The sequence below is a fragment of the Rhinoderma darwinii genome (genome assembly GCF_050947455.1).
Source record: "Rhinoderma darwinii isolate aRhiDar2 chromosome 5 unlocalized genomic scaffold, aRhiDar2.hap1 SUPER_5_unloc_32, whole genome shotgun sequence".
In the NCBI taxonomy this organism is placed as follows: domain Eukaryota; kingdom Metazoa; phylum Chordata; class Amphibia; order Anura; family Rhinodermatidae; genus Rhinoderma; species Rhinoderma darwinii.
The window spans coordinates 188,236-208,429 of record NW_027461790.1 but is presented as its reverse complement, the minus strand read 5'-3'; the positions used below and the strand labels follow the sequence as shown (position 1 = coordinate 208,429).

The window sequence follows — 20,194 nt, the reverse complement described above, 5'->3', positions numbered from 1 at the left end:
TCGTCTGTGTTTCTGTGTTTCCGGCATTTCACATTGGAACACCTCATTCACCTTCCTTGTCTTCTCTCCGCCCTCCCTTTTAGGTAAGTTAAAGAGCTGCACCTGAGCCAGCCACTGATTGATTGATTGATTGATTGATTGATTGATTGATTGATTGATTGATTGATTGATTGATTGATTGATGCAGCACAACAGTCAAATAGTGGAGTGGAGTAGGGGAACAGCAAACAGCCAATAAAGCAGCCCGCCCGCTCGCCTGCCCGCCACAATGGACCTACCTGTGTACACTAGATGGATGTGATGGAATGTACTGTCGTCCCTACATTTCAAGAAGAAGTAAGAATTGCAGTTGCAACAAAGCCTTGCTTGCCTACAAAGAGAGCAGCAATTTGGATTTGTTACTATGTTACCTAGAAGAATAACAAACTGTGCAAGGATGGAGGTTGTAGGAGCAAGGAGAAGTTGTCTGTAAAGTTGGTGGATGCCTATTTTCCATTTTGCAGTCCCTTGTCTCCCTCTTGTGGCCTCCTGGAGGCAACTAGCTGTGCAAAAAAAAGACAGCCTGGCGGCCGGCTGTTTCAGTGTTGCCCTCTCAGGCAACACTGAGTGACTGACTGAGCCTCACCGTCTTATATAAAGTTCAGACGGAACTTTGCACGTGTCATAGTGGAGCCCTCAGGATTCCAGAGCCAGCTTTCTGACATCATAATGGGGCCTCAGAGATAAAAGCCTGGGCCCAGGCAGTGTTGGTCAGTGCTGCTCAGCAGGCAGCACTGGACTGGACTGGATTACAGCTGATACAAGGTGTGAAGGAACAAGGGGTGGCTGTGGGCATGCACTTGCTGCCGCTGCCAGTGTTTATCTGCATGGCAGCAGGGCATTTGGGCGTTGCCAGGAAGGCGTTTTTATGTAGATTCCTCCTCTTTCAGCACTGCATTGTGGTGCAAGCAAAAGAAGCAAATCCTGTCTGGCTTCCTCTCCGGCCTTTATTCACCTCCCGTGTAGCTGTGAGTGTGTGAGCCTGCAGGGCCCCATGGAATTGCCTAGAAGTAGGCTGAATCGCTGCAAGGGCTGAACAGCAGTATCGGGCAGGCTCGGGCAACGCGCGGCCCGTTCGGGTTATCGCTTCTCGGCCTTTTGGCTAAGATCAAGTGTAGTATCTGTTCTTATCAGTTTAATATCTGATACGTCCCCTATCTGGGGACCATATATTAAATGGATTTTTAGAACAGGGAGATGGAAATAGAGCTTGCTCTGTCCACTCCACGCATTGACCTGGTATTGCAGTATTTCCAGGACCGGTGCACCCTTTCCTTATGTGTTGACTAAAAGCAGATTCCAAAAGTGTTTTTTGTCTTTGCTATTGTTTCTGTCTTTCTGAAGGGATCTCCCCTTTTAATCCCATTATTTCAACACCTGTTGGACAATGCATGAGTGATAATGAGCTCATTGATTAAATGCAATTAATGAATAGATTGCCACCTCTTGTTGTGTGTCGTCTGTGTTTCTGTGTTTCCGGCATTTCACATTGGAACACCTCATTCACCTTCCTTGTCTTCTCTCCGCCCTCCCTTTTAGGTAAGTTAAAGAGCTGCACCTGAGCCAGCCACTGATTGATTGATTGATTGATTGATTGATTGATTGATTGATTGATTGATTGATTGATGCAGCACAACAGTCAAATAGTGGAGTGGAGTAGGGGAACAGCAAACAGCCAATAAAGCAGCACGCCCGCTCGCCTGCCCGCCACAATGGACCTACCTGTGTACACTAGATGGATGTGATGGAATGTACTGTCGTCCCTACATTTCAAGAAGAAGTAAGAATTGCAGTTGCAACAAAGCCTTGCTTGCCTACAAAGAGAGCAGCAATTTGGATTTGTTACTATGTTACCTAGAAGAATAACAAACTGTGCAAGGATGGAGGTTGTAGGAGCAAGGAGAAGTTGTCTGTAAAGTTGGTGGATGCCTATTTTCCATTTTGCAGTCCCTTGTCTCCCTCTTGTGGCCTCCTGGAGGCAACTAGCTGTGCAAAAAAAAGACAGCCTGGCGGCCGGCTGTTGCAGTGTTGCCCTCTCAGGCAACACTGAGTGACTGACTGAGCCTCACCGTCTTATATAAAGTTCAGACGGAACTTTGCACGTGTCATAGTGGAGCCCTCAGGATTCCAGAGCCAGCTTTCTGACATCATAATGGGGCCTCAGAGATAAAAGCCTGGGCCCAGGCAGTGTTGGTCAGTGCTGCTCAGCAGGCAGCACTGGACTGGACTGGATTACAGCTGATACAAGGTGTGAAGGAACAAGGGGTGGCTGTGGGCATGCACTTGCTGCCGCTGCCAGTGTTTATCTGCATGGCAGCAGGGCATTTGGGCGTTGCCAGGAAGGCGTTTTTATGTAGATTCCTCCTCTTTCAGCACTGCATTGTGGTGCAAGCAAAAGAAGCAAATCCTGTCTGGCTTCCTCTCCGGCCTTTATTCACCTCCCGTGTAGCTGTGAGTGTGTGAGCCTGCAGGGCCCCATGGAATTGCCTAGAAGTAGGCTGAATCGCTGCAAGGGCTGAACAGCAGTATCGGGCAGGCTCGGGCAACGCGCGGCCCGTTCGGGTTATCGCTTCTCGGCCTTTTGGCTAAGATCAAGTGTAGTATCTGTTCTTATCAGTTTAATATCTGATACGTCCCCTATCTGGGGACCATATATTAAATGGATTTTTAGAACAGGGAGATGGAAATAGAGCTTGCTCTGTCCACTCCACGCATTGACCTGGTATTGCAGTATTTCCAGGACCGGTGCACCCTTTCCTTATGTGTTGACTAAAAGCAGATTCCAAAAGTGTTTTTTGTCTTTGCTATTGTTTCTGTCTTTCTGAAGGGATCTCCCCTTTTAATCCCATTATTTCAACACCTGTTGGACAATGCATGAGTGATAATGAGCTCATTGATTAAATGCAATTAATGAATAGATTGCCACCTCTTGTTGTGTGTCGTCTGTGTTTCTGTGTTTCCGGCATTTCACATTGGAACACCTCATTCACCTTCCTTGTCTTCTCTCCGCCCTCCCTTTTAGGTAAGTTAAAGAGCTGCACCTGAGCCAGCCACTGATTGATTGATTGATTGATTGATTGATTGATTGATTGATTGATTGATTGATTGATTGATGCAGCACAACAGTCAAATAGTGGAGTGGAGTAGGGGAACAGCAAACAGCCAATAAAGCAGCACGCCCGCTCGCCTGCCCGCCACAATGGACCTACCTGTGTACACTAGATGGATGTGATGGAATGTACTGTCGTCCCTACATTTCAAGAAGAAGTAAGAATTGCAGTTGCAACAAAGCCTTGCTTGCCTACAAAGAGAGCAGCAATTTGGATTTGTTACTATGTTACCTAGAAGAATAACAAACTGTGCAAGGATGGAGGTTGTAGGAGCAAGGAGAAGTTGTCTGTAAAGTTGGTGGATGCCTATTTTCCATTTTGCAGTCCCTTGTCTCCCTCTTGTGGCCTCCTGGAGGCAACTAGCTGTGCAAAAAAAAGACAGCCTGGCGGCCGGCTGTTGCAGTGTTGCCCTCTCAGGCAACACTGAGTGACTGACTGAGCCTCACCGTCTTATATAAAGTTCAGACGGAACTTTGCACGTGTCATAGTGGAGCCCTCAGGATTCCAGAGCCAGCTTTCTGACATCATAATGGGGCCTCAGAGATAAAAGCCTGGGCCCAGGCAGTGTTGGTCAGTGCTGCTCAGCAGGCAGCACTGGACTGGACTGGATTACAGCTGATACAAGGTGTGAAGGAACAAGGGGTGGCTGTGGGCATGCACTTGCTGCCGCTGCCAGTGTTTATCTGCATGGCAGCAGGGCATTTGGGCGTTGCCAGGAAGGCGTTTTTATGTAGATTCCTCCTCTTTCAGCACTGCATTGTGGTGCAAGCAAAAGAAGCAAATCCTGTCTGGCTTCCTCTCCGGCCTTTATTCACCTCCCGTGTAGCTGTGAGTGTGTGAGCCTGCAGGGCCCCATGGAATTGCCTAGAAGTAGGCTGAATCGCTGCAAGGGCTGAACAGCAGTATCGGGCAGGCTCGGGCAACGCGCGGCCCGTTCGGGTTATCGCTTCTCGGCCTTTTGGCTAAGATCAAGTGTAGTATCTGTTCTTATCAGTTTAATATCTGATACGTCCCCTATCTGGGGACCATATATTAAATGGATTTTTAGAACAGGGAGATGGAAATAGAGCTTGCTCTGTCCACTCCACGCATTGACCTGGTATTGCAGTATTTCCAGGACCGGTGCACCCTTTCCTTATGTGTTGACTAAAAGCAGATTCCAAAAGTGTTTTTTGTCTTTGCTATTGTTTCTGTCTTTCTGAAGGGATCTCCCCTTTTAATCCCATTATTTCAACACCTGTTGGACAATGCATGAGTGATAATGAGCTCATTGATTAAATGCAATTAATGAATAGATTGCCACCTCTTGTTGTGTGTCGTCTGTGTTTCTGTGTTTCCGGCATTTCACATTGGAACACCTCATTCACCTTCCTTGTCTTCTCTCCGCCCTCCCTTTTAGGTAAGTTAAAGAGCTGCACCTGAGCCAGCCACTGATTGATTGATTGATTGATTGATTGATTGATTGATTGATGCAGCACAACAGTCAAATAGTGGAGTGGAGTAGGGGAACAGCAAACAGCCAATAAAGCAGGCCGCCCGCTCGCCTGCCCGCCACAATGGACCTACCTGTGTACACTAGATGGATGTGATGGAATGTACTGTCGTCCCTACATTTCAAGAAGAAGTAAGAATTGCAGTTGCAACGAAGCCTTGCTTGCCTACAAAGAGAGCAGCAATTTGGATTTGTTACTATGTTACCTAGAAGAATAACAAACTGTGCAAGGATGGAGGTTGTAGGAGCAAGGAGAAGTTGTCTGTAAAGTTGGTGGATGCCTATTTTCCATTTTGCAGTCCCTTGTCTCCCTCTTGTGGCCTCCTGGAGGCAACTAGCTGTGCAAAAAAAAGACAGCCTGGCGGCCGGCTGTTGCAGTGTTGCCCTCTCAGGCAACACTGAGTGACTGACTGAGCCTCACCGTCTTATATAAAGTTCAGACGGAACTTTGCACGTGTCATAGTGGAGCCCTCAGGATTCCAGAGCCAGCTTTCTGACATCATAATGGGGCCTCAGAGATAAAAGCCTGGGCCCAGGCAGTGTTGGTCAGTGCTGCTCAGCAGGCAGCACTGGACTGGACTGGATTACAGCTGATACAAGGTGTGAAGGAACAAGGGGTGGCTGTGGGCATGCACTTGCTGCCGCTGCCAGTGTTTATCTGCATGGCAGCAGGGCATTTGGGCGTTGCCAGGAAGGCGTTTTTATGTAGATTCCTCCTCTTTCAGCACTGCATTGTGGTGCAAGCAAAAGAAGCAAATCCTGTCTGGCTTCCTCTCCGGCCTTTATTCACCTCCCGTGTAGCTGTGAGTGTGTGAGCCTGCAGGGCCCCATGGAATTGCCTAGAAGTAGGCTGAATCGCTCCAAGGGCTGAACAGCAGTATCGGGCAGGCTCGGGCAACGCGCGGCCCGTTCGGGTTATCGCTTCTCGGCCTTTTGGCTAAGATCAAGTGTAGTATCTGTTCTTATCAGTTTAATATCTGATACGTCCCCTATCTGGGGACCATATATTAAATGGATTTTTAGAACAGGGAGATGGAAATAGAGCTTGCTCTGTCCACTCCACGCATTGACCTGGTATTGCAGTATTTCCAGGACCGGTGCACCCTTTCCTTATGTGTTGACTAAAAGCAGATTCCAAAAGTGTTTTTTGTCTTTGCTATTGTTTCTGTCTTTCTGAAGGGATCTCCCCTTTTAATCCCATTATTTCAACACCTGTTGGACAATGCATGAGTGATAATGAGCTCATTGATTAAATGCAATTAATGAATAGATTGCCACCTCTTGTTGTGTGTCGTCTGTGTTTCTGTGTTTCCGGCATTTCACATTGGAACACCTCATTCACCTTCCTTGTCTTCTCTCCGCCCTCCCTTTTAGGTAAGTTAAAGAGCTGCACCTGAGCCAGCCACTGATTGATTGATTGATTGATTGATTGATTGATTGATTGATGCAGCACAACAGTCAAATAGTGGAGTGGAGTAGGGGAACAGCAAACAGCCAATAAAGCAGCCCGCCCGCTCGCCTGCCCGCCACAATGGACCTACCTGTGTACACTAGATGGATGTGATGGAATGTACTGTTGTCCCTACATTTCAAGAAGAAGTAAGAATTGCAGTTGCAACAAAGCCTTGCTTGCCTACAAAGAGAGCAGCAATTTGGATTTGTTACTATGTTACCTAGAAGAATAACAAACTGTGCAAGGATGGAGGTTGTAGGAGCAAGGAGAAGTTGTCTGTAAAGTTGGTGGATGCCTATTTTCCATTTTGCAGTCCCTTGTCTCCCTCTTGTGGCCTCCTGGAGGCAACTAGCTGTGCAAAAAAAAGACAGCCTGGCGGCCGGCTGTTGCAGTGTTGCCCTCTCAGGCAACACTGAGTGACTGACTGAGCCTCACCGTCTTATATAAAGTTCAGACGGAACTTTGCACGTGTCATAGTGGAGCCCTCAGGATTCCAGAGCCAGCTTTCTGACATCATAATGGGGCCTCAGAGATAAAAGCCTGGGCCCAGGCAGTGTTGGTCAGTGCTGCTCAGCAGGCAGCACTGGACTGGACTGGATTACAGCTGATACAAGGTGTGAAGGAACAAGGGGTGGCTGTGGGCATGCACTTGCTGCCGCTGCCAGTGTTTATCTGCATGGCAGCAGGGCATTTGGGCGTTGCCAGGAAGGCGTTTTTATGTAGATTCCTCCTCTTTCAGCACTGCATTGTGGTGCAAGCAAAAGAAGCAAATCCTGTCTGGCTTCCTCTCCGGCCTTTATTCACCTCCCGTGTAGCTGTGAGTGTGTGAGCCTGCAGGGCCCCATGGAATTGCCTAGAAGTAGGCTGAATCGCTGCAAGGGCTGAACAGCAGTATCGGGCAGGCTCGGGCAACGCGCGGCCCGTTCGGGTTATCGCTTCTCGGCCTTTTGGCTAAGATCAAGTGTAGTATCTGTTCTTATCAGTTTAATATCTGATACGTCCCCTATCTGGGGACCATATATTAAATGGATTTTTAGAACAGGGAGATGGAAATAGAGCTTGCTCTGTCCACTCCACGCATTGACCTGGTATTGCAGTATTTCCAGGACCGGTGCACCCTTTCCTTATGTGTTGACTAAAAGCAGATTCCAAAAGTGTTTTTTGTCTTTGCTATTGTTTCTGTCTTTCTGAAGGGATCTCCCCTTTTAATCCCATTATTTCAACACCTGTTGGACAATGCATGAGTGATAATGAGCTCATTGATTAAATGCAATTAATGAATAGATTGCCACCTCTTGTTGTGTGTCGTCTGTGTTTCTGTGTTTCCGGCATTTCACATTGGAACACCTCATTCACCTTCCTTGTCTTCTCTCCGCCCTCCCTTTTAGGTAAGTTAAAGAGCTGCACCTGAGCCAGCCACTGATTGATTGATTGATTGATTGATTGATTGATTGATTGATTGATTGATTGATTGATTGATTGATGCAGCACAACAGTCAAATAGTGGAGTGGAGTAGGGGAACAGCAAACAGCCAATAAAGCAGCCCGCCCGCTCGCCTGCCCGCCACAATGGACCTACCTGTGTACACTAGATGGATGTGATGGAATGTACTGTCGTCCCTACATTTCAAGAAGAAGTAAGAATTGCAGTTGCAACAAAGCCTTGCTTGCCTACAAAGAGAGCAGCAATTTGGATTTGTTACTATGTTACCTAGAAGAATAACAAACTGTGCAAGGATGGAGGTTGTAGGAGCAAGGAGAAGTTGTCTGTAAAGTTGGTGGATGCCTATTTTCCATTTTGCAGTCCCTTGTCTCCCTCTTGTGGCCTCCTGGAGGCAACTAGCTGTGCAAAAAAAAGACAGCCTGGCGGCCGGCTGTTGCAGTGTTGCCCTCTCAGGCAACACTGAGTGACTGACTGAGCCTCACCGTCTTATATAAAGTTCAGACGGAACTTTGCACGTGTCATAGTGGAGCCCTCAGGATTCCAGAGCCAGCTTTCTGACATCATAATGGGGCCTCAGAGATAAAAGCCTGGGCCCAGGCAGTGTTGGTCAGTGCTGCTCAGCAGGCAGCACTGGACTGGACTGGATTACAGCTGATACAAGGTGTGAAGGAACAAGGGGTGGCTGTGGGCATGCACTTGCTGCCGCTGCCAGTGTTTATCTGCATGGCAGCAGGGCATTTGGGCGTTGCCAGGAAGGCGTTTTTATGTAGATTCCTCCTCTTTCAGCACTGCATTGTGGTGCAAGCAAAAGAAGCAAATCCTGTCTGGCTTCCTCTCCGGCCTTTATTCACCTCCCGTGTAGCTGTGAGTGTGTGAGCCTGCAGGGCCCCATGGAATTGCCTAGAAGTAGGCTGAATCGCTGCAAGGGCTGAACAGCAGTATCGGGCAGGCTCGGGCAACGCGCGGCCCGTTCGGGTTATCGCTTCTCGGCCTTTTGGCTAAGATCAAGTGTAGTATCTGTTCTTATCAGTTTAATATCTGATACGTCCCCTATCTGGGGACCATATATTAAATGGATTTTTAGAACAGGGAGATGGAAATAGAGCTTGCTCTGTCCACTCCACGCATTGACCTGGTATTGCAGTATTTCCAGGACCGGTGCACCCTTTCCTTATGTGTTGACTAAAAGCAGATTCCAAAAGTGTTTTTTGTCTTTGCTATTGTTTCTGTCTTTCTGAAGGGATCTCCCCTTTTAATCCCATTATTTCAACACCTGTTGGACAATGCATGAGTGATAATGAGCTCATTGATTAAATGCAATTAATGAATAGATTGCCACCTCTTGTTGTGTGTCGTCTGTGTTTCTGTGTTTCCGGCATTTCACATTGGAACACCTCATTCACCTTCCTTGTCTTCTCTCCGCCCTCCCTTTTAGGTAAGTTAAAGAGCTGCACCTGAGCCAGCCACTGATTGATTGATTGATTGATTGATTGATTGATTGATTGATTGATTGATTGATTGATTGATTGATGCAGCACAACAGTCAAATAGTGGAGTGGAGTAGGGGAACAGCAAACAGCCAATAAAGCAGCCCGCCCGCTCGCCTGCCCGCCACAATGGACCTACCTGTGTACACTAGATGGATGTGATGGAATGTACTGTCGTCCCTACATTTCAAGAAGAAGTAAGAATTGCAGTTGCAACAAAGCCTTGCTTGCCTACAAAGAGAGCAGCAATTTGGATTTGTTACTATGTTACCTAGAAGAATAACAAACTGTGCAAGGATGGAGGTTGTAGGAGCAAGGAGAAGTTGTCTGTAAAGTTGGTGGATGCCTATTTTCCATTTTGCAGTCCCTTGTCTCCCTCTTGTGGCCTCCTGGAGGCAACTAGCTGTGCAAAAAAAAGACAGCCTGGCGGCCGGCTGTTGCAGTGTTGCCCTCTCAGGCAACACTGAGTGACTGACTGAGCCTCACCGTCTTATATAAAGTTCAGACGGAACTTTGCACGTGTCATAGTGGAGCCCTCAGGATTCCAGAGCCAGCTTTCTGACATCATAATGGGGCCTCAGAGATAAAAGCCTGGGCCCAGGCAGTGTTGGTCAGTGCTGCTCAGCAGGCAGCACTGGACTGGACTGGATTACAGCTGATACAAGGTGTGAAGGAACAAGGGGTGGCTGTGGGCATGCACTTGCTGCCGCTGCCAGTGTTTATCTGCATGGCAGCAGGGCATTTGGGCGTTGCCAGGAAGGCGTTTTTATGTAGATTCCTCCTCTTTCAGCACTGCATTGTGGTGCAAGCAAAAGAAGCAAATCCTGTCTGGCTTCCTCTCCGGCCTTTATTCACCTCCCGTGTAGCTGTGAGTGTGTGAGCCTGCAGGGCCCCATGGAATTGCCTAGAAGTAGGCTGAATCGCTGCAAGGGCTGAACAGCAGTATCGGGCAGGCTCGGGCAACGCGCGGCCCGTTCGGGTTATCGCTTCTCGGCCTTTTGGCTAAGATCAAGTGTAGTATCTGTTCTTATCAGTTTAATATCTGATACGTCCCCTATCTGGGGACCATATATTAAATGGATTTTTAGAACAGGGAGATGGAAATAGAGCTTGCTCTGTCCACTCCACGCATTGACCTGGTATTGCAGTATTTCCAGGACCGGTGCACCCTTTCCTTATGTGTTGACTAAAAGCAGATTCCAAAAGTGTTTTTTGTCTTTGCTATTGTTTCTGTCTTTCTGAAGGGATCTCCCCTTTTAATCCCATTATTTCAACACCTGTTGGACAATGCATGAGTGATAAAGAGCTCATTGATTAAATGCAATTAATGAATAGATTGCCACCTCTTGTTGTGTGTCGTCTGTGTTTCTGTGTTTCCGGCATTTCACATTGGAACACCTCATTCACCTTCCTTGTCTTCTCTCCGCCCTCCCTTTTAGGTAAGTTAAAGAGCTGCACCTGAGCCAGCCACTGATTGATTGATTGATTGATTGATTGATTGATTGATTGATTGATTGATTGATTGATGCAGCACAACAGTCAAATAGTGGAGTGGAGTAGGGGAACAGCAAACAGCCAATAAAGCAGCCCGCCCGCTCGCCTGCCCGCCACAATGGACCTACCTGTGTACACTAGATGGATGTGATGGAATGTACTGTTGTCCCTACATTTCAAGAAGAAGTAAGAATTGCAGTTGCAACAAAGCCTTGCTTGCCTACAAAGAGAGCAGCAATTTGGATTTGTTACTATGTTACCTAGAAGAATAACAAACTGTGCAAGGATGGAGGTTGTAGGAGCAAGGAGAAGTTGTCTGTAAAGTTGGTGGATGCCTATTTTCCATTTTGCAGTCCCTTGTCTCCCTCTTGTGGCCTCCTGGAGGCAACTAGCTGTGCAAAAAAAAGACAGCCTGGCGGCCGGCTGTTGCAGTGTTGCCCTCTCAGGCAACACTGAGTGACTGACTGAGCCTCACCGTCTTATATAAAGTTCAGACGGAACTTTGCACGTGTCATAGTGGAGCCCTCAGGATTCCAGAGCCAGCTTTCTGACATCATAATGGGGCCTCAGAGATAAAAGCCTGGGCCCAGGCAGTGTTGGTCAGTGCTGCTCAGCAGGCAGCACTGGACTGGACTGGATTACAGCTGATACAAGGTGTGAAGGAACAAGGGGTGGCTGTGGGCATGCACTTGCTGCCGCTGCCAGTGTTTATCTGCATGGCAGCAGGGCATTTGGGCGTTGCCAGGAAGGCGTTTTTATGTAGATTCCTCCTCTTTCAGCACTGCATTGTGGTGCAAGCAAAAGAAGCAAATCCTGTCTGGCTTCCTCTCCGGCCTTTATTCACCTCCCGTGTAGCTGTGAGTGTGTGAGCCTGCAGGGCCCCATGGAATTGCCTAGAAGTAGGCTGAATCGCTGCAAGGGCTGAACAGCAGTATCGGGCAGGCTCGGGCAACGCGCGGCCCGTTCGGGTTATCGCTTCTCGGCCTTTTGGCTAAGATCAAGTGTAGTATCTGTTCTTATCAGTTTAATATCTGATACGTCCCCTATCTGGGGACCATATATTAAATGGATTTTTAGAACAGGGAGATGGAAATAGAGCTTGCTCTGTCCACTCCACGCATTGACCTGGTATTGCAGTATTTCCAGGACCGGTGCACCCTTTCCTTATGTGTTGACTAAAAGCAGATTCCAAAAGTGTTTTTTGTCTTTGCTATTGTTTCTGTCTTTCTGAAGGGATCTCCCCTTTTAATCCCATTATTTCAACACCTGTTGGACAATGCATGAGTGATAATGAGCTCATTGATTAAATGCAATTAATGAATAGATTGCCACCTCTTGTTGTGTGTCGTCTGTGTTTCTGTGTTTCCGGCATTTCACATTGGAACACCTCATTCACCTTCCTTGTCTTCTCTCCGCCCTCCCTTTTAGGTAAGTTAAAGAGCTGCACCTGAGCCAGCCACTGATTGATTGATTGATTGATTGATTGATTGATTGATTGATTGATTGATTGATGCAGCACAACAGTCAAATAGTGGAGTGGAGTAGGGGAACAGCAAACAGCCAATAAAGCAGCCCGCCCGCTCGCCTGCCCGCCACAATGGACCTACCTGTGTACACTAGATGGATGTGATGGAATGTACTGTCGTCCCTACATTTCAAGAAGAAGTAAGAATTGCAGTTGCAACAAAGCCTTGCTTGCCTACAAAGAGAGCAGCAATTTGGATTTGTTACTATGTTACCTAGAAGAATAACAAACTGTGCAAGGATGGAGGTTGTAGGAGCAAGGAGAAGTTGTCTGTAAAGTTGGTGGATGCCTATTTTCCATTTTGCAGTCCCTTGTCTCCCTCTTGTGGCCTCCTGGAGGCAACTAGCTGTGCAAAAAAAAGACAGCCTGGCGGCCGGCTGTTGCAGTGTTGCCCTCTCAGGCAACACTGAGTGACTGACTGAGCCTCACCGTCTTATATAAAGTTCAGACGGAACTTTGCACGTGTCATAGTGGAGCCCTCAGGATTCCAGAGCCAGCTTTCTGACATCATAATGGGGCCTCAGAGATAAAAGCCTGGGCCCAGGCAGTGTTGGTCAGTGCTGCTCAGCAGGCAGCACTGGACTGGACTGGATTACAGCTGATACAAGGTGTGAAGGAACAAGGGGTGGCTGTGGGCATGCACTTGCTGCCGCTGCCAGTGTTTATCTGCATGGCAGCAGGGCATTTGGGCGTTGCCAGGAAGGCGTTTTTATGTAGATTCCTCCTCTTTCAGCACTGCATTGTGGTGCAAGCAAAAGAAGCAAATCCTGTCTGGCTTCCTCTCTGGCCTTTATTCACCTCCCGTGTAGCTGTGAGTGTGTGAGCCTGCAGGGCCCCATGGAATTGCCTAGAAGTAGGCTGAATCGCTGCAAGGGCTGAACAGCAGTATCGGGCAGGCTCGGGCAACGCGCGGCCCGTTCGGGTTATCGCTTCTCGGCCTTTTGGCTAAGATCAAGTGTAGTATCTGTTCTTATCAGTTTAATATCTGATACGTCCCCTATCTGGGGACCATATATTAAATGGATTTTTAGAACAGGGAGATGGAAATAGAGCTTGCTCTGTCCACTCCACGCATTGACCTGGTATTGCAGTATTTCCAGGACCGGTGCACCCTTTCCTTATGTGTTGACTAAAAGCAGATTCCAAAAGTGTTTTTTGTCTTTGCTATTGTTTCTGTCTTTCTGAAGGGTTCTCCCCTTTTAATCCCATTATTTCAACACCTGTTGGACAATGCATGAGTGATAATGAGCTCATTGATTAAATGCAATTAATGAATAGATTGCCACCTCTTGTTGTGTGTCGTCTGTGTTTCTGTGTTTCCGGCATTTCACATTGGAACACCTCATTCACCTTCCTTGTCTTCTCTCCGCCCTCCCTTTTAGGTAAGTTAAAGAGCTGCACCTGAGCCAGCCACTGATTGATTGATTGATTGATTGATTGATTGATTGATTGATTGATTGATTGATTGATTGATTGATGCAGCACAACAGTCAAATAGTGGAGTGGAGTAGGGGAACAGCAAACAGCCAATAAAGCAGCCCGCCCGCTCGCCTGCCCGCCACAATGGACCTACCTGTGTACACTAGATGGATGTGATGGAATGTACTGTCGTCCCTACATTTCAAGAAGAAGTAAGAATTGCAGTTGCAACAAAGCCTTGCTTGCCTACAAAGAGAGCAGCAATTTGGATTTGTTACTATGTTACCTAGAAGAATAACAAACTGTGCAAGGATGGAGGTTGTAGGAGCAAGGAGAAGTTGTCTGTAAAGTTGGTGGATGCCTATTTTCCATTTTGCAGTCCCTTGTCTCCCTCTTGTGGCCTCCTGGAGGCAACTAGCTGTGCAAAAAAAAGACAGCCTGGCGGCCGGCTGTTGCAGTGTTGCCCTCTCAGGCAACACTGAGTGACTGACTGAGCCTCACCGTCTTATATAAAGTTCAGACGGAACTTTGCACGTGTCATAGTGGAGCCCTCAGGATTCCAGAGCCAGCTTTCTGACATCATAATGGGGCCTCAGAGATAAAAGCCTGGGCCCAGGCAGTGTTGGTCAGTGCTGCTCAGCAGGCAGCACTGGACTGGACTGGATTACAGCTGATACAAGGTGTGAAGGAACAAGGGGTGGCTGTGGGCATGCACTTGCTGCCGCTGCCAGTGTTTATCTGCATGGCAGCAGGGCATTTGGGCGTTGCCAGGAAGGCGTTTTTATGTAGATTCCTCCTCTTTCAGCACTGCATTGTGGTGCAAGCAAAAGAAGCAAATCCTGTCTGGCTTCCTCTCCGGCCTTTATTCACCTCCCGTGTAGCTGTGAGTGTGTGAGCCTGCAGGGCCCCATGGAATTGCCTAGAAGTAGGCTGAATCGCTGCAAGGGCTGAACAGCAGTATCGGGCAGGCTCGGGCAACGCGCGGCCCGTTCGGGTTATCGCTTCTCGGCCTTTTGGCTAAGATCAAGTGTAGTATCTGTTCTTATCAGTTTAATATCTGATACGTCCCCTATCTGGGGACCATATATTAAATGGATTTTTAGAACAGGGAGATGGAAATAGAGCTTGCTCTGTCCACTCCACGCATTGACCTGGTATTGCAGTATTTCCAGGACCGGTGCACCCTTTCCTTATGTGTTGACTAAAAGCAGATTCCAAAAGTGTTTTTTGTCTTTGCTATTGTTTCTGTCTTTCTGAAGGGATCTCCCCTTTTAATCCCATTATTTCAACACCTGTTGGACAATGCATGAGTGATAATGAGCTCATTGATTAAATGCAATTAATGAATAGATTGCCACCTCTTGTTGTGTGTCGTCTGTGTTTCTGTGTTTCCGGCATTTCACATTGGAACACCTCATTCACCTTCCTTGTCTTCTCTCCGCCCTCCCTTTTAGGTAAGTTAAAGAGCTGCACCTGAGCCAGCCACTGATTGATTGCTTGATTGATTGATTGATTGATTGATTGATTGATTGATTGATTGATTGATTGATTGATTGATGCAGCACAACAGTCAAATAGTGGAGTGGAGTAGGGGAACAGCAAACAGCCAATAAAGCAGCCCGCCCACTCGCCTGCCCGCCACAATGGACCTACCTGTGTACACTAGATGGATGTGATGGAATGTACTGTCGTCCCTACATTTCAAGAAGAAGTAAGAATTGCAGTTGCAACAAAGCCTTGCTTGCCTACAAAGAGAGCAGCAATTTGGATTTGTTACTATGTTACCTAGAAGAATAACAAACTGTGCAAGGATGGAGGTTGTAGGAGCAAGGAGAAGTTGTCTGTAAAGTTGGTGGATGCCTATTTTCCATTTTGCAGTCCCTTGTCTCCCTCTTGTGGCCTCCTGGAGGCAACTAGCTGTGCAAAAAAAAGACAGCCTGGCGGCCGGCTGTTGCAGTGTTGCCCTCTCAGGCAACACTGAGTGACTGACTGAGCCTCACCGTCTTATATAAAGTTCAGACGGAACTTTGCACGTGTCATAGTGGAGCCCTCAGGATTCCAGAGCCAGCTTTCTGACATCATAATGGGGCCTCAGAGATAAAAGCCTGGGCCCAGGCAGTGTTGGTCAGTGCTGCTCAGCAGGCAGCACTGGACTGGACTGGATTACAGCTGATACAAGGTGTGAAGGAACAAGGGGTGGCTGTGGGCATGCACTTGCTGCCGCTGCCAGTGTTTATCTGCATGGCAGCAGGGCATTTGGGCGTTGCCAGGAAGGCGTTTTTATGTAGATTCCTCCTCTTTCAGCACTGCATTGTGGTGCAAGCAAAAGAAGCAAATCCTGTCTGGCTTCCTCTCCGGCCTTTATTCACCTCCCGTGTAGCTGTGAGTGTGTGAGCCTGCAGGGCCCCATGGAATTGCCTAGAAGTAGGCTGAATCGCTGCAAGGGCTGAACAGCAGTATCGGGCAGGCTCGGGCAACGCGCGGCCCGTTCGGGTTATCGCTTCTCGGCCTTTTGGCTAAGATCAAGTGTAGTATCTGTTCTTATCAGTTTAATATCTGATACGTCCCCTATCTGGGGACCATATATTAAATGGATTTTTAGAACAGGGAGATGGAAATAGAGCTTGCTCTGTCCACTCCACGCATTGACCTGGTATTGCAGTATTTCCAGGACCGGTGCACCCTTTCCTTATGTGTTGACTAAAAGCAGATTCCAAAAGTGTTTTTTGTCTTTGCTATTGTTTCTGTCTTTCTGAAGGGATCTCCCCTTTTAATCCCATTATTTCAACACCTGTTGGACAATGCATGAGTGATAATGAGCTCATTGATTAAATGCAATTAATGAATAGATTGCCACCTCTTGTTGTGTGTCGTCTGTGTTTCTGTGTTTCCGGCATTTCACATTGGAACACCTCATTCACCTTCCTTGTCTTCTCTCCGCCCTCCCTTTTAGGTAAGTTAAAGAGCTGCACCTGAGCCAGCCACTGATTGATTGATTGATTGATTGATTGATTGATTGATTGATTGATTGATTGATTGATTGATTGATTGATTGATGCAGCACAACAGTCAAATAGTGGAGTGGAGTAGGGGAACAGCAAACAGCCAATAAAGCAGCCCACCCGCTCGCCTGCCCGCCACAATGGACCTACCTGTGTACACTAGATGGATGTGATGGAATGTACTGTCGTCCCTACATTTCAAGAAGAAGTAAGAATTGCAGTTGCAACAAAGCCTTGCTTGCCTACAAAGAGAGCAGCAATTTGGATTTGTTACTATGTTACCTAGAAGAATAACAAACTGTGCAAGGATGGAGGTTGTAGGAGCAAGGAGAAGTTGTCTGTAAAGTTGGTGGATGCCTATTTTCCATTTTGCAGTCCCTTGTCTCCCTCTTGTGGCCTCCTGGAGGCAACTAGCTGTGCAAAAAAAAGACAGCCTGGCGGCCGGCTGTTGCAGTGTTGCCCTCTCAGGCAACACTGAGTGACTGACTGAGCCTCAGCGTCTTATATAAAGTTCAGACGGAACTTTGCACGTGTCATAGTGGAGCCCTCAGGATTCCAGAGCCAGCTTTCTGACATCATAATGGGGCCTCAGAGATAAAAGCCTGGGCCCAGGCAGTGTTGGTCAGTGCTGCTCAGCAGGCAGCACTGGACTGGACTGGATTACAGCTGATACAAGGTGTGAAGGAACAAGGGGTGGCTGTGGGCATGCACTTGCTGCCGCTGCCAGTGTTTATCTGCATGGCAGCAGGGCATTTGGGCGTTGCCAGGAAGGCGTTTTTATGTAGATTCCTCCTCTTTCAGCACTGCATTGTGGTGCAAGCAAAAGAAGCAAATCCTGTCTGGCTTCCTCTCCGGCCTTTATTCACCTCCCGTGTAGCTGTGAGTGTGTGAGCCTGCAGGGCCCCATGGAATTGCCTAGAAGTAGGCTGAATCGCTGCAAGGGCTGAACAGCAGTATCGGGCAGGCTCGGGCAACGCGCGGCCCGTTCGGGTTATCGCTTCTCGGCCTTTTGGCTAAGATCAAGTGTAGTATCTGTTCTTATCAGTTTAATATCTGATACGTCCCCTATCTGGGGACCATATATTAAATGGATTTTTAGAACAGGGAGATGGAAATAGAGCTTGCTCTGTCCACTCCACGCATTGACCTGGTATTGCAGTATTTCCAGGACCGGTGCACCCTTTCCTTATGTGTTGACTAAAAGCAGATTCCAAAAGTGTTTTTTGTCTTTGCTATTGTTTCTGTCTTTCTGAAGGGATCTCCCCTTTTAATCCCATTATTTCAACACCTGTTGGACAATGCATGAGTGATAATGAGCTCATTGATTAAATGCAATTAATGAATAGATTGCCACCTCTTGTTGTGTGTCGTCTGTGTTTCTGTGTTTCCGGCATTTCACATTGGAACACCTCATTCACCTTCCTTGTCTTCTCTCCGCCCTCCCTTTTAGGTAAGTTAAAGAGCTGCACCTGAGCCAGCCACTGATTGATTGATTGATTGATTGATTGATTGATTGATGCAGCACAACAGTCAAATAGTGGAGTGGAGTAGGGGAACAGCAAACAGCCAATAAAGCAGCCCGCCCGCTCGCCTGCCCGCCACAATGGACCTACCTGTGTACACTAGATGGATGTGATGGAATGTACTGTCGTCCCTACATTTCAAGAAGAAGTAAGAATTGCAGTTGCAACAAAGCCTTGCTTGCCTACAAAGAGAGCAGCAATTTGGATTTGTTACTATGTTACCTAGAAGAATAACAAACTGTGCAAGGATGGAGGTTGTAGGAGCAAGGAGAAGTTGTCTGTAAAGTTGGTGGATGCCTATTTTCCATTTTGCAGTCCCTTGTCTCCCTCTTGTGGCCTCCTGGAGGCAACTAGCTGTGCAAAAAAAAGACAGCCTGGCGGCCGGCTGTTGCAGTGTTGCCCTCTCAGGCAACACTGAGTGACTGACTGAGCCTCACCGTCTTATATAAAGTTCAGACGGAACTTTGCACGTGTCATAGTGGAGCCCTCAGGATTCCAGAGCCAGCTTTCTGACATCATAATGGGGCCTCAGAGATAAAAGCCTGGGCCCAGGCAGTGTTGGTCAGTGCTGCTCAGCAGGCAGCACTGGACTGGACTGGATTACAGCTGATACAAGGTGTGAAGGAACAAGGGGTGGCTGTGGGCATGCACTTGCTGCCGCTGCCAGTGTTTATCTGCATGGCAGCAGGGCATTTGGGCGTTGCCAGGAAGGCGTTTTTATGTAGATTCCTCCTCTTTCAGCACTGCATTGTGGTGCAAGCAAAAGAAGCAAATCCTGTCTGGCTTCCTCTCCGGCCTTTATTCACCTCCCGTGTAGCTGTGAGTGTGTGAGCCTGCAGGGCCCCATGGAATTGCCTAGAAGTAGGCTGAATCGCTGCAAGGGCTGAACAGCAGTATCGGGCAGGCTCGGGCAACGCGCGGCCCGTTCGGGTTATCGCTTCTCGGCCTTTTGGCTAAGATCAAGTGTAGTATCTGTTCTTATCAGTTTAATATCTGATACGTCCCCTATCTGGGGACCATATATTAAATGGATTTTTAGAACAGGGAGATGGAAATAGAGCTTGCTCTGTCCACTCCACGCATTGACCTGGTATTGCAGTATTTCCAGGACCGGTGCACCCTTTCCTTATGTGTTGACTAAAAGCAGATTCCAAAAGTGTTTTTTGTCTTTGCTATTGTTTCTGTCTTTCTGAAGGGATCTCCCCTTTTAATCCCATTATTTCAACACCTGTTGGACAATGCATGAGTGATAAAGAGCTCATTGATTAAATGCAATTAATGAATAGATTGCCACCTCTTGTTGTGTGTCGTCTGTGTTTCTGTGTTTCCGGCATTTCACATTGGAACACCTCATTCACCTTCCTTGTCTTCTCTCCGCCCTCCCTTTTAGGTAAGTTAAAGAGCTGCACCTGAGCCAGCCACTGATTGATTGATTGATTGATTGATTGATTGATTGATTGATTGATTGATTGATGCAGCACAACAGTCAAATAGTGGAGTGGAGTAGGGGAACAGCAAACAGCCAATAAAGCAGCCCGCCCGCTCGCCTGCCCGCCACAATGGACCTACCTGTGTACACTAGATGGATGTGATGGAATGTACTGTCGTCCCTACATTTCAAGAAGAAGTAAGAATTGCAGTTGCAACAAAGCCTTGCTTGCCTACAAAGAGAGCAGCAATTTGGATTTGTTACTATGTTACCTAGAAGAATAACAAACTGTGCAAGGATGGAGGTTGTAGGAGCAAGGAGAAGTTGTCTGTAAAGTTGGTGGATGCCTATTTTCCATTTTGCAGTCCCTTGTCTCCCTCTTGTGGCCTCCTGGAGGCAACTAGCTGTGCAAAAAAAAGACAGCCTGGCGGCCGGCTGTTGCAGTGTTGCCCTCTCAGGCAACACTGAGTGACTGACTGAGCCTCACCGTCTTATATAAAGTTCAGACGGAACTTTGCACGTGTCATAGTGGAGCCCTCAGGATTCCAGAGCCAGCTTTCTGACATCATAATGGGGCCTCAGAGATAAAAGCCTGGGCCCAGGCAGTGTTGGTCAGTGCTGCTCAGCAGGCAGCACTGGACTGGACTGGATTACAGCTGATACAAGGTGTGAAGGAACAAGGGGTGGCTGTGGGCATGCACTTGCTGCCGCTGCCAGTGTTTATCTGCATGGCAGCAGGGCATTTGGGCGTTGCCAGGAAGGCGTTTTTATGTAGAT

At 47.7% G+C, this 20,194-nt stretch overlaps 13 non-coding genes across 13 annotated transcripts; all 13 read left to right on the top strand.

Moving 5' to 3' along the window:
• The first annotated feature begins 1,121 nt into the window (after positions 1-1,121).
• Positions 1,122-1,312, top strand: LOC142689848 (U2 spliceosomal RNA). Its single transcript, XR_012858682.1, has one exon. It is a non-coding gene; the product is annotated as a U2 spliceosomal RNA (small nuclear RNA).
• A 1,292-nt stretch (positions 1,313-2,604) lies between these two features.
• On the top strand, positions 2,605-2,795 carry LOC142689847 (U2 spliceosomal RNA). Its single transcript, XR_012858681.1, has one exon. It is a non-coding gene; the product is annotated as a U2 spliceosomal RNA (small nuclear RNA).
• Positions 2,796-4,091: 1,296 nt separating this feature from the next.
• LOC142689846 (U2 spliceosomal RNA) lies at positions 4,092-4,282 on the top strand. Its single transcript, XR_012858680.1, has one exon. It is a non-coding gene; the product is annotated as a U2 spliceosomal RNA (small nuclear RNA).
• Positions 4,283-5,558: 1,276 nt separating this feature from the next.
• LOC142689844 (U2 spliceosomal RNA) lies at positions 5,559-5,749 on the top strand. Its single transcript, XR_012858678.1, has one exon. It is a non-coding gene; the product is annotated as a U2 spliceosomal RNA (small nuclear RNA).
• Positions 5,750-7,025: 1,276 nt separating this feature from the next.
• On the top strand, positions 7,026-7,216 carry LOC142689843 (U2 spliceosomal RNA). The gene has a single exon (XR_012858677.1). It is a non-coding gene; the product is annotated as a U2 spliceosomal RNA (small nuclear RNA).
• A 1,300-nt stretch (positions 7,217-8,516) lies between these two features.
• On the top strand, positions 8,517-8,707 carry LOC142689841 (U2 spliceosomal RNA). The gene has a single exon (XR_012858676.1). It is a non-coding gene; the product is annotated as a U2 spliceosomal RNA (small nuclear RNA).
• Positions 8,708-10,007: 1,300 nt separating this feature from the next.
• LOC142689840 (U2 spliceosomal RNA) lies at positions 10,008-10,198 on the top strand. Its single transcript, XR_012858675.1, has one exon. It is a non-coding gene; the product is annotated as a U2 spliceosomal RNA (small nuclear RNA).
• Positions 10,199-11,490: 1,292 nt separating this feature from the next.
• LOC142689839 (U2 spliceosomal RNA) lies at positions 11,491-11,681 on the top strand. The gene has a single exon (XR_012858674.1). It is a non-coding gene; the product is annotated as a U2 spliceosomal RNA (small nuclear RNA).
• A 1,288-nt stretch (positions 11,682-12,969) lies between these two features.
• LOC142689838 (U2 spliceosomal RNA) lies at positions 12,970-13,160 on the top strand. Its single transcript, XR_012858673.1, has one exon. It is a non-coding gene; the product is annotated as a U2 spliceosomal RNA (small nuclear RNA).
• A 1,300-nt stretch (positions 13,161-14,460) lies between these two features.
• Positions 14,461-14,651, top strand: LOC142689837 (U2 spliceosomal RNA). Its single transcript, XR_012858672.1, has one exon. It is a non-coding gene; the product is annotated as a U2 spliceosomal RNA (small nuclear RNA).
• Positions 14,652-15,959: 1,308 nt separating this feature from the next.
• Positions 15,960-16,150, top strand: LOC142689836 (U2 spliceosomal RNA). Its single transcript, XR_012858671.1, has one exon. It is a non-coding gene; the product is annotated as a U2 spliceosomal RNA (small nuclear RNA).
• A 1,308-nt stretch (positions 16,151-17,458) lies between these two features.
• LOC142689835 (U2 spliceosomal RNA) lies at positions 17,459-17,649 on the top strand. The gene has a single exon (XR_012858670.1). It is a non-coding gene; the product is annotated as a U2 spliceosomal RNA (small nuclear RNA).
• A 1,272-nt stretch (positions 17,650-18,921) lies between these two features.
• Positions 18,922-19,112, top strand: LOC142689834 (U2 spliceosomal RNA). Its single transcript, XR_012858669.1, has one exon. It is a non-coding gene; the product is annotated as a U2 spliceosomal RNA (small nuclear RNA).
• Positions 19,113-20,194: the final 1,082 nt, after the last annotated feature.